The following is a 10,869-nucleotide window of genomic DNA, read 5'->3' as shown; positions in this document are numbered from 1 at the left end:
CCTACCTCCACCCATGAGCAAAACAGCAATCCTTCATACCAGGAAGTTCTTCCCTTAGTCTAACCTCTGTGCTCCATGCTTCAGCTCTCGTCTGTGGGGAGATGCTGGAAATTGGGAAGCTGGTACAGTTGGAGGGCATTGTGCACTTGGGGTACTAAGGACAACCTTTGTCTCCCACTGGCCTTGGGGGAGTCTCTTCTGCGTGCTGGGCTCCTCCTTCTGGGAACAAAGGCTCTCCGGAGAAGCTTGTGCAGTCGCTAGCCTGCACCCTTGCCCCATGGGGGCGCAGTGGCAGCTGGGGGGGGGTGAGGAGGCTCCCTCCCAGAGCATGTTCCTGGTCTGTCTGCTTCCTCACTCTACAGCTAAGGAGATGGAGGCTGGAAGCTGCATGGAGCCCGGCTGGGCTGACTGAGCTTATGGTAGGAGACGTGTTTCAGAGACACCCTGGGGAGAGCCCAGCCAGGAGTCTGCAGGGAGACATTGCCGGGGATCCCTGATGCCCTGGGAAGCCTGTCTGTGTCTGAGGTGGGCAGGGCAGGCATGCCCCAGACCTTTGGAGCTGGATGGCTCCTGTCTCCAGGTGTCACCTCAGCTCTTGGTTTCCCAACATAGACAAGACTTGGGCAGTCCTTCCTCAGCACCTGCTGCCTAGGCTGTCTGCATGTTAGAGACCCCCCACCCCTGCCCCCTGCAGCCCTATGGATGGCACCGTGCCCCCTCCCCCATCCTTCCCTTGTGGCCTTTAATCCTCCTGCTGGCAGCAACACAGGAGATCCCGGAATCTGAGGCACAGAGAGGGTAAGCAACTTATGTAAGAAAACACAGCCCATAAGTGAAGGAAACACCACGGCAGCATTAGGGCCCCTCCACAGACTCTAGAGGGACCTTCCTTCCACACACTCTGGTTTCTCGGGGGGGGGCAGTGGGCCCTGAAGTAGAGGGTCCGTGGGGTGCTCCTGAGTGGGGTGCTCCTCCCTCTTCCCTTCTCAAAGAGCCTCAGCCGTGCTCTGGGCCTGAAGTCCATCTTCTGTACCTTCCCTGCTTGAGCTCTCTCTGAAGCCTGGGCTGCACCCCTGCCCTGCCCTGCAAGGGGGCTGCACCCCTGCTCTGTAAGCCCCACCATTCTCCAGGCCCGGGGTGTGTGTGGTTGGAGGGGGATAATTAGGTCTGGGAGCTCCCTGCACTAGGCTTATTCACTCCACTTCTTAGTAAGTGACCAGAAAGTTTGCACAGTCTACGAGATGTATTTGTTCTAGCTACTTCTCAGAAATCACCCTGTTTGACTGACAGCTCACTACAGTTGTGCACTGAGGCCCAGAGAGGCTCAGCAATTCTTCCAAGCTTATACAGCAAGCATATACAGCAAGCTTATACAGCAAGCGTATACAGCAAGTGTATATAGCAAGCTTATACAGCAAGTGTACACAGCAAGCTTATACAACACGCTTATACAGGTGGGCTTGAGATTTAAACTCAGTGAGAGAGTTCCAAAAGGGCTGGAATCCACAGATCCCTGCACCCTCATCTCAAGGCCAAATTTGAGAGTTGGGAGGCATTTTTGTGACCATTGCTAAAGAATTTCAAAGGCCTGAACCCAGAACCCCAACTGTGAGGGCTCCTTTTCTGGGTCCACACCCATGCCCCCACCCAAAGCCCACAGCAGTGGCACTGGGTGACATCAGCATTGGCATTTGTTCGAAGGAGAAAAGTCACCCATGGGAGCCAAATTACATAGCTCAGCGAAGCACTCCTTTTAAGGGATTAGCCAGGTTTGTCACGGAGGCATTTCTGCAGGGCCTACCTCCCAGGCCTTGGGTTCCCGCTGTGCAGTGGGCCTGTGGGAAGGGCTGCTTATCTCCTCTCCCAATCTGGGCACCTGAGGTGTCAGTGAGGAGACTCTGAAGTAGTCAGATGAGTCAGAGAGGAAGACACCATTCCTACCTCAGATTCAGAGCGAATCTAAACCCTATTGCTTGCTGGCTGTGTGACTGTGGGCAAGGCCTCTCTGGTCCCCTTGCCTCACCTGTACAGCTGGGGCTACAACAGCTGTAGTGGTAATGTTTTGTCGACCTCAGCCCGCTTGCTAAGTTCCTATGAGGTTCAGGCATCTGGGCCACACATGACACTTTCTTCTCTCTTACCTCTCAGGACCCCTGGGATTCCCCAGATGTGCAAGTGTGTGCAGAGTCAGTAGCCAAGAGGCGGATGAGGACTAGCTGGAGTCTGGACCTTTGCTTCCTCTTCTGGGCAATGGTCACAAAATGCCTTTCTTTTCAGTTGAGAGAATTTGAGATAGACCTGTGAAGTGCCCTGTGGTACCCGGTGCGCTAGCACATGGTACAGTCACTTCAGTGGGGCACAGGACCACACCCGGCTAGGAGGGCTTGCTCACAAGAGGGTTCCTCAAGTCACTGAGTAGGTATGGGGTTGGGAGCTAGACAGTACTTCCTGAAGCCCTGGACTAGCTGCAGCGAGTCGAGGAGGTGTAGGGACTGAGTTGCTAGGGGCCTGGTCCTCCCACCTAGGCAAGCACAGAAGAGCCCAGCTGTTGACTGCTGGCTGGACTCTGGCACAGTCTTCTGCATTCCTTTCTCCTGACAAGCCAAAGTCTCGTCTTTACGCATGTGGCTTCCATTGCAGACCCTACACGCCCCTTTGGACCTGCTAATAACAACAGCTCTGTGGATGAATGGGGAGGGCAAGCAGGGCAGCCTGGAGGGAGGTTTGAGAGATGGGTTAGTAGAGCATGGTTAGCAGTATCCCCCAATTCACCTGCCTGAAAAGAGGCCAGCAGGCCACACCTCTATAAGCATCCCTGAGCAACACTCCCTTGACTACCACAGGGGTATACTGATTCCCCAAGCCAGCTGGCACCCCTCAGAGTCCATCCTGGGGTTTCCGCCAGATGCCAGGATGTATCAGGATTTCCTATCCCATCTCTGCTGGGTAGGCCACACTGCGTCCCCATTGGTTAGGAGCAGGGGAGGGGGCGGGGCTTGATGAGTGATGCTCTGGGAGCCACCAGCTAGGTCACCTGAAAAGCCAGATAGCCCTTCTGTTTTGGTGCCCTATCCCACTCAGCTCACCTTGCCAATCAAGGAGGCAAATTTATCATTGAGGACCTTCATCTCTTCCTTCTCTTGGTTCTTCTGCTGCTGGACAGCTGGGTCCACCTTGAGGTTCAGAGGCACCAACAGGCTGGAGTTCACAGTCACCTTGGGGATGATGCCAGCTGGCCTACAGCTTGTGAGGCTTCGAGAGCTGAAGCCAGGCCCAGGGAGCCCACGATTGCCCCATCCTGAGGTCCCAGGCTGGGGGTTGCCCGCGGTTGTCACCTCACAGCCGCTGAGGCTGCTGAAGCCGACGACGCAGGATCGGTAGGCCATGGTGGCCCCCCTGGGCCTGGGAGCCTGAGGCTCACCAGGGAGCGAGGGAGCTTTGGAGTGGTGGCAGCTGCCTCCTGTCACAGCCAGGGCCGGCTAGGGACTGAGGCACAAACACCTGTTGCATGGTGTTCATTAGCTGCGGGTGGGCGTGGCTCTTCCAAGCTAGACCAACCTGTTAGTTAGATGATGTGGCTCCTGCCCCTCCCCCACACCACAGGTTTCTGCCTACCTTACAGGGGATCTGCTTTGTTGAAGGGGCTTGTCACCGTCCCCTACAAGAAGGTCCTGACCGTGGAGGGGCCCTAAGCCGGCTGGCTGGGTGGGGTAGGGTGGTCAGTGCCAAGAAGGTAAAGTCTCACAGCAAGAAGCAGGGAAGAAAGACAGGCAGCCAGCCGCAGGTCGCCGCATACCTGAAGGCTGACGTATCTGGGCTCGCATACTTCTGGAAAAGATGAGGCAAGTGTAGCCCTGAGCTCTGAGGGGACGATGACTGCCCTGGGCACTGTGCCAGGCTGACACTGGGAAACAGCCCCTCTATTATTTATTTTCCATCTGTCAGAGTGCCCCCTACTCACTTCTGCCTTCCTCCCTGTCTTTGCTCCCTTATTGAGGACCAACTGTGTACATCCCACCAACTCAAGGGCTGCAGGACACACACAGTCAAGCCAAGAGCTCTTGGCTTTGGAACCGTGACATTGAGTTGTAGAGTCAGCTTAACTCAAGGCTGATGAAACCTCATCGCTGCAACTTGATTTTACTCTCATCTGAGAAATGGGCTGAAAGTGTTAGTCACAAGTCTAGAAAAGAGGACCTACTCCAAGTAGCTTCCTAGGTTCAGAGTCCCCTGAGGGTCTGAAATGGTTTTTAATTGGATGTGGTTCTGCCTCCAGGGCGTCAAGAACCTTCCCCTGCCATCTCCCTCCCCTTTTTCCCCCTCCCTCCTTGCTAACCATACACACATCCTCTGCCTTCTTTATGGAAAGTCTGGTGCAGAAGCAAGACAGCAAGGGGTACGAGGACGCTCAAGGAGCTCCAGAGCCTCTCAGCTCAGGGTTCCGTCAGGCCCAGTTCCTCCTTGTCTGGGATGCCCTCCTCTTAACCCTGTCCCCAGGACTGGCACAACCTTCTTGAACACAGAGAGGAGTGTGTATGTAAAAAGTGAGGGGACTCAGCCCCTGTGGAGATCTGAGGCAGACAGAGGTCTTCATGGGCATGCTTGCTAGGCCACCTCACCTACCCTGGTCCCCTGCCTCGGGTCCAGGCCTGGTTCTCACTCATGGCATTTCTGGTATACTTAGACAGAGAGCTCTGCAGCAGGGCTGTGAGTCTATCATGACCCCATGACCCCGCGTTCCAGGACCTGCTTCACGTGACTGGGTCCTCAGGACGGTGTTGACATGAGCCTATCATGACCCTGGTTCCAGGACCTGCTGTATGTGACTAGGTCCTCAGGAGTTTTTCCCACTTCTGCTGCTACATGCAGTGTTCCGCACTCAGGAGCCTGGTGTGCCTGGAATGACAGACTTGGCCTCCCATCATCTTTCCCTGGCCTGGTATCTGAATGGCATGCAGTCAGATATAGTGCCATGTTTCCTGGTCGGCTCCTAGTGCTCTGAGGGGGCAGTCGGAGGCATCTGGGCTCAGTATGGCCTGAATGTGCTCACATTCTTCACCGCCGCTTCCTCTAAGGGACACACCAATCCGCCACCCTTAGTCCAGAGGGTGGGGAGATGTGCCTGGTCTCAGGGTACTGCTTGTCCTTGGTGACTTCGGATGCCACAGGAAGGGTTGTATCTCCTTTTTGTCCTCAGTAGGGTTACTTTCCTCTCAATGCTCACTTCAGCCCGTCACTTCTTTCTGACTTTGGCCGGCTCTTGTGAACCTCTAAGCCCAGACAGGCCACAGTCTGTTGTCCCCTGCGGGAAGTGAGGGGTTTGTCTCTGGGGGCTTTCCTTGGAGGGTGCTCTTGTCTCTTCACAAGAATGGAGGGCATGGTGCCTTCGGGGGAACACAGGGGCCACCTGTCGCCTTCTCTCAGCTCCACACTCCCCTTGGGTACTCTGGAGAAGTGTCTTTGAGTGCCACAGTGTGATTGCCAAACAGGAAAGGCAGCAAAAAAACCAAAATAAACAAACTCTGCAGTCTGTTCCACCCTTCCTCCCTGGTCCTCCCCTGAGCAAGTCCCTCTCATGACCCCTGTCCTGCTCTGACTCTACCCGCGTCTCCACCTCAGGGTGGGCTCCCCCAGGCCCATCTGATCAGGCTACCTCTGGCTAGAGGCTTTCCCTCTCAGCCGGGGAGGGCTTTTGTCTACCTTTGCTGAGCTCAGACAGGACCCTCTCTAGCCTTGAGAGGAGCCAGAGCCCCAGGAGCAGGAAGACTGTGGGAGCGAGGGCAGAAGGTGGGGGTATTAAGTCTCCTAGGAGACTGCCGGGGTCCTTCCTGGATACTCTCCAGCGATGTCAGCTCGAAGGACATGGGGACACTTTGCGGACATCTGGGACTCCGGAGATGGACTCCTCCATCCTCTAGGTCTTCCTTCGTCACTCGTTCCCTGTGACCTCTGACCTGTCTCCCTCTGCTTCTCTTCTGTGCTGGCTCTTGCTGGCTTTCCTTGGCCTGTCCTCACAGTTAGGGAGGAGAGGCATCCGGCTGCCTGGTCTATAGGAATGGCAGTCACCTCTGTGTCATAGTTTCAGTCTCTTCTCTGCCTTGCTCTCTCCGGAATGGCCCGAGGCAGGTCTGAGGACTGGCAGCCTCTCACTGTTTGCTGAGTGGACATGGCCAGGAGTACTGGCCAGCCTGGGGTTCAGCTCCTGGGAGCCAGGGGAGCATCAGGAAAGACAGTGTCACAGCCCTGCTTCAGGGCAGGTTGGGAAGGTTCTGTCTTCATGCTGGATCTTTTCAAATGTGTTCCTGAGCTGTTTGTGCCAGAGGTCACTACCTGCTCAGTGCCTAGTCCCTTTCTCCAGGTCTTCCCTGGGAGCAGGGCTGACCTGAGGCCACAGGGAGGCCGGGAATGTGGGAGCATGGCCTCGTGGCCTTTGAGCTTCTGTCTGAGTATTCCAGTGTGGGGACTGGGGAGTGCAGTGTGGCTTCGGGGAGGGGGCAGGGTGCAGAGAGGGTGGAGGGGTGAGGCCCCTTCTGTGTGCTAGGCAAGTTTTGCACACTCTTGGCAGAGGCACCAGCCCAGTTGAGGAGCTCTGGGCCTCCTTCCCGGAGGGGCCTGAGGCCTGGAGGAAGAGGAGGCACTGTGGGGGCGGAGGAGAGGAAAGGCCCTCCACACACAAGCTGGGAGGTGCAAATCTGCGTGGGATGGTGACAGTGGAGATGAGGGCTGTTCTTACTGGATGCCACAGGTGCCGTGGAGTTCACAGAGGCTGCAGCCCAGGCAATTCACTAAAGTCCTTGGGTGGCTCCTGGTGCGGTCCCCTCGGGGTTCCCAGTCTTCATAGTTTCCATGCCTTGGCCATCCCACCCCGTGTGGCCGCAACTGGACAGTGCAGTGGGGCCATGTTCTGTGTGGGGTGTCCCAGATGTGAAACACTGACATCACACACAGACTGACTAGACAGTGCTCATCGGTGAAGAACCTCTGAGATGAGTCAGGCTGCTGCAGATCCCTGGAAGCTATATCGTAGCTCAGGATGGGCTGCGAAGGTAGCAGCTCAGGCAGCGGGGTGGGTGCTGAGGTGGGACATCTCACCTCTGGTCTGGAGCTCTACCACTTAGCAGCTGTGCGATTTAACCAATGCTTGGTCTCTAGAGTCTTAAATTTAGGAGACATGGAATGATCACTGTTTTTGTTTTTTATACACCCCCCCCCACTTTGGTTCAATAAGGGCTCCTTACCCAGTTGTCCCATCCCCTGCTTGGCCAGGCTCTCAGCCAGGCAGAGCCCCAGGGAGGGCATGCATGCCTGGCTGTGTAATGAGGACAGGGCCTCAAGGGTTGGAGGAGGCCGCAAGGCTAATTGAGCTTTTCCATCCTCAGCCCACTTAGCCCAATTTGTAGTTATTTGTCATTGGCTGTTGGCATGTTTGTGTCTGCCTTTCGGCTGAGCTGAGTTCTGGGAATGCAGGGATGGAGAGGGCTCAGCTTCCTTGACGCCACACTTCTTCACGTGGCATCTGGCACACAGTAGGTCTTGGCGCTAGCTCTTTCTGAGTGAAAGGTCATCTTGTACAGAGAGCATATGCTCTGTCCCCTGGGACAGAGCCCTTATCATCAAGCGTTGTGGGGTTTCTCAAGTCACAGACCCCGAGTGGCCTGTGGCGGAGTCAGTACACAGACACCTGCAGAAGGAGGGGTGGCTGTGGCCTCTGCTTTGCAGGATAGGGTGGCTGCTTGCCTGTGCTGAGTTGGATTAAGCCCCATGTTGACCTAGGGTCCTTGTCCTGCTATGCAGGCCACCAGCAGTCAGCTCCCAGAGTTCTAAACATCCTACTCTTTGTATTTCCCATCCAGTGACTGGGGACCCTGATACTGTCTCACGATAGTCAAAATCTTGGTGACTGGCTGGGTGTGGTGATTTATACCTTTAATCCCAGAACTCAGGAGGATATGAATTTAAGGCCAGTCAGGGCTACATAGCAAGTCTAGGTCAGGAAGGTTGCATAGTGAGATTCTGTCTCAAAATAGGGTTAATTTAAAAAAAAAGAAAGAAAGAAAAAGAAAGAAAAAATAGAAAGAAAGAAAAAGAAAAGCTTGGAGGTTGAGAAGGGAGGGTCTCCCTGCAAGCTTCCCTAGGAAGCCTCAGTGGGTCCAGAATATAAAGAAATGTGTTCTCAAGGCAGGGTAGGGACAAGTCGGGGTGCCCAGGCTCCTCCTTTTGGCAGATAGGACCCAGCACAGTACATTTCGCTTTCCCTGGTCCAGGCTTCAGCTGCCCAGCCTTCCCTCAGGAAAACCATCCTGTGGCTAGCTCTGTGGGTACTGGGCTATTGCCAGAGGTCTCTTGGCATAGTTGTCAGACCTGCCTCTGTGTGGAGAGGAGCAGGAAGAAGGATTGCACAAGGGGAAACTGGCAGAGGGCCCCTGCTTCCGCTTGCTGTTGATGCCTTCCAGGGAGGGATGCGGGGTAGCCCGGCCCACCACGATCACCCTTTCATCTGCTTCCAGCCAGGAGGAAACGACAGTCTAAGGAACAGTGTTCCCTGTGTGCCCGGTGTACCACCCACTGTACCCAGCTCACTTCCAGCCCCGGCCTCCAGCATGTGCCTCGTGTGCTTTCCTGCAGGAGGTCTTCCCAGAGAGACCCCTCCCAGGTCCATTGAGTGAGCTCTCTCACTGCAGCCTTCGTTCTGGCAGGGGTGCTTTTTGGCTATGGTTCTGTAGCTGTAGGTAGAGTAGGCGAGCAGCTGCTGGTTGGTATCAGTTTCTGTGACTCTTAGGGAATGATCTCCTCCTCCCTCTTATCTTTGGGTCTGGAGACCCCATTCCCGCCCTCCACGCATGCCTGTAATCTGGACCATTGGACCCTCTCATCTTCGGGTCTGGAGACCCCATTCCCGCCCTCCACGCATGCCTGTAATCTGGACCATCAGAGAAAGCTGCGATCTCACCTTCATTACTCTCTGGTCATGCACTCAGAAAATGCTTTTGTGATTCTCTCTGTGAAAGTCCCGTGCCAAGCAGTGGGATAAGACACGTTTGTGGTTGATAACACACCCCCAACCCCAGGAGCTGAGCATACTCCCACAATCCCTGAGACCAATACTTGCTGAGTTCCTTTCTATCCGGCCCTGCCAGGCTGATTCCAGCCTCCTTAGTGTTCCCTCCCATTCCCTCACACAGCTGTTTAGGAGCTGCCTCCTCCCTGGGGCTGCTTTTAGAGAGGAACAAAGAGGCATTGGCAGGTGGACAGCTGACAAAGGAGCCGGGGGAGTGGTGGGGCATGTCGGAGATGCTCATTTGTAAGCCCAGCTCTCTTCCTGAAGCCCTAGAGACTGCCTTTATCTGGCTTGATAATAGATCGAAACCTTGTTCTACTCCCTGTGGAGAGATCTGTGCACCTGCCAGGTGGCAGCGGCCTAGAGTGACACTAGGCACCTCTCCAGCTGATGAGGTGGCCAGATCTGGTAAGGAGCAGTCAGGTGGGGAGCCATCAGGTTCCAGGTCTCTCACGCAGAGGTCCTCAGTGTCCGTGTAGGAGACTTACAGACACCCAGAAGCTGAAACCTCATCTCAAGCTCTGGGGTCTCTGCATTTCCAGCGTTGACATGGCCAAGGAACTTCCTGATTGTTATAAGCCCTGATTTGCAGGACCCCATGGCTGCTAGCCATCTGATGGTCTCCTCCCTGTTCTCCAGTGTTCTTCCCCCCAAAACTATTGGGGCTCCCCCAACAGAGAGAAATGTGGGATCTCCACAGTAGCTGGTATGTGAAATGCCAGCCTGGGCATGGCCTGCTTACTGTGTCGCACTGAGAAGAAGGTAGGAGTCTTTCCTTGTGTTTCATAATTCCAGTGTAAGTGTTCAGGCATGTTACCTCTTCCAGGCAGGTCCAGCATGTCAACATTCCCATTTTGTAGAGGACTGGGGTTTGCACCCAGATCTTCTGCCTCCTAGTCCAGACCTCCTCATGTTTGAAGGCCCAGTCCCTTGGTGAAACTCTGAGTTTCTGGAGGGAGTCAGGAGTTTGGGATAAGATACGAACTTGGCATGGGCTGAGGAGAGGGGCCAGAAGGGCCGGAGTCGATGTAGGCGAGAAGGCGTGGCAGTGGGTACAGCTGGTCTTCCAAAATGTCCTGTAAGACTGGCCAGCAGGAGTCTGATGACCTCAGCTCTTCTCTGAGGTGCCTTGGGCTGTATTCAGAGTGGACAAACAGCACCGGGTAAGGCTGGGGTCTAATGACTGTTTTCAGTGAGCTACTCCTCTACATGGGCTCTGTCTTGTCAGGTCATCGCTCTGCAGCCTCTACGTACTCGTGTAATAGTGGCTCAGGCTGGGCCTCCTACCCACCCGGCCCCGGGGCCCTACAAACTGAGGGAAGCAGATGAAGAGGAGAGGAATGCATTGGAGCAACATCCGCACTGTGCATCAGACCCCTGCTGTGTGACCTCTCATAGCGGACAGCCCCACAGACACAGTCCTTAAGGTCTGCATGGGTCTTTCTAGTCTCTGAGGTCCCTTACTTCCCTCTGTCTGCAGACTACTCCACTTCCAGGTTTAGGAAGCTGAAGATTGAAGGCAGCCATGTTTGAGGCAGCCTGTGTGTGAGCCTGCATGTGAGCCTGTGTGTGAGCCCGTGTGTGAGGTAGCCTGTGTGTAAGCCTGTGTGTGAGCCTGCATGTGAGCCTGCGTGTGAGCCTGTGTGTGAGCCTGCGTGTGAGCCTGTGTGTGAGCCTGTGTGTGAGCCCGCGTGTGAGCCCGTGTGTGAGCCTGCATGTGAGCCCGTGTGTGAGCCCGTGTGTGAGGCAGCCTGTGTGTGAGCCTGCGTGTGAGCCTGCGTGTGAGCCCGTGTGTGAGCCCGTGTGTGAGG

Source organism: Microtus ochrogaster, chromosome 15 (assembly GCF_000317375.1).
Source record: "Microtus ochrogaster isolate Prairie Vole_2 chromosome 15, MicOch1.0, whole genome shotgun sequence".
NCBI classification, from domain to species: domain Eukaryota; kingdom Metazoa; phylum Chordata; class Mammalia; order Rodentia; family Cricetidae; genus Microtus; species Microtus ochrogaster.
The sequence above is the reverse complement of the archived record's forward strand: the minus strand, read 5'-3'. Positions refer to the sequence as shown.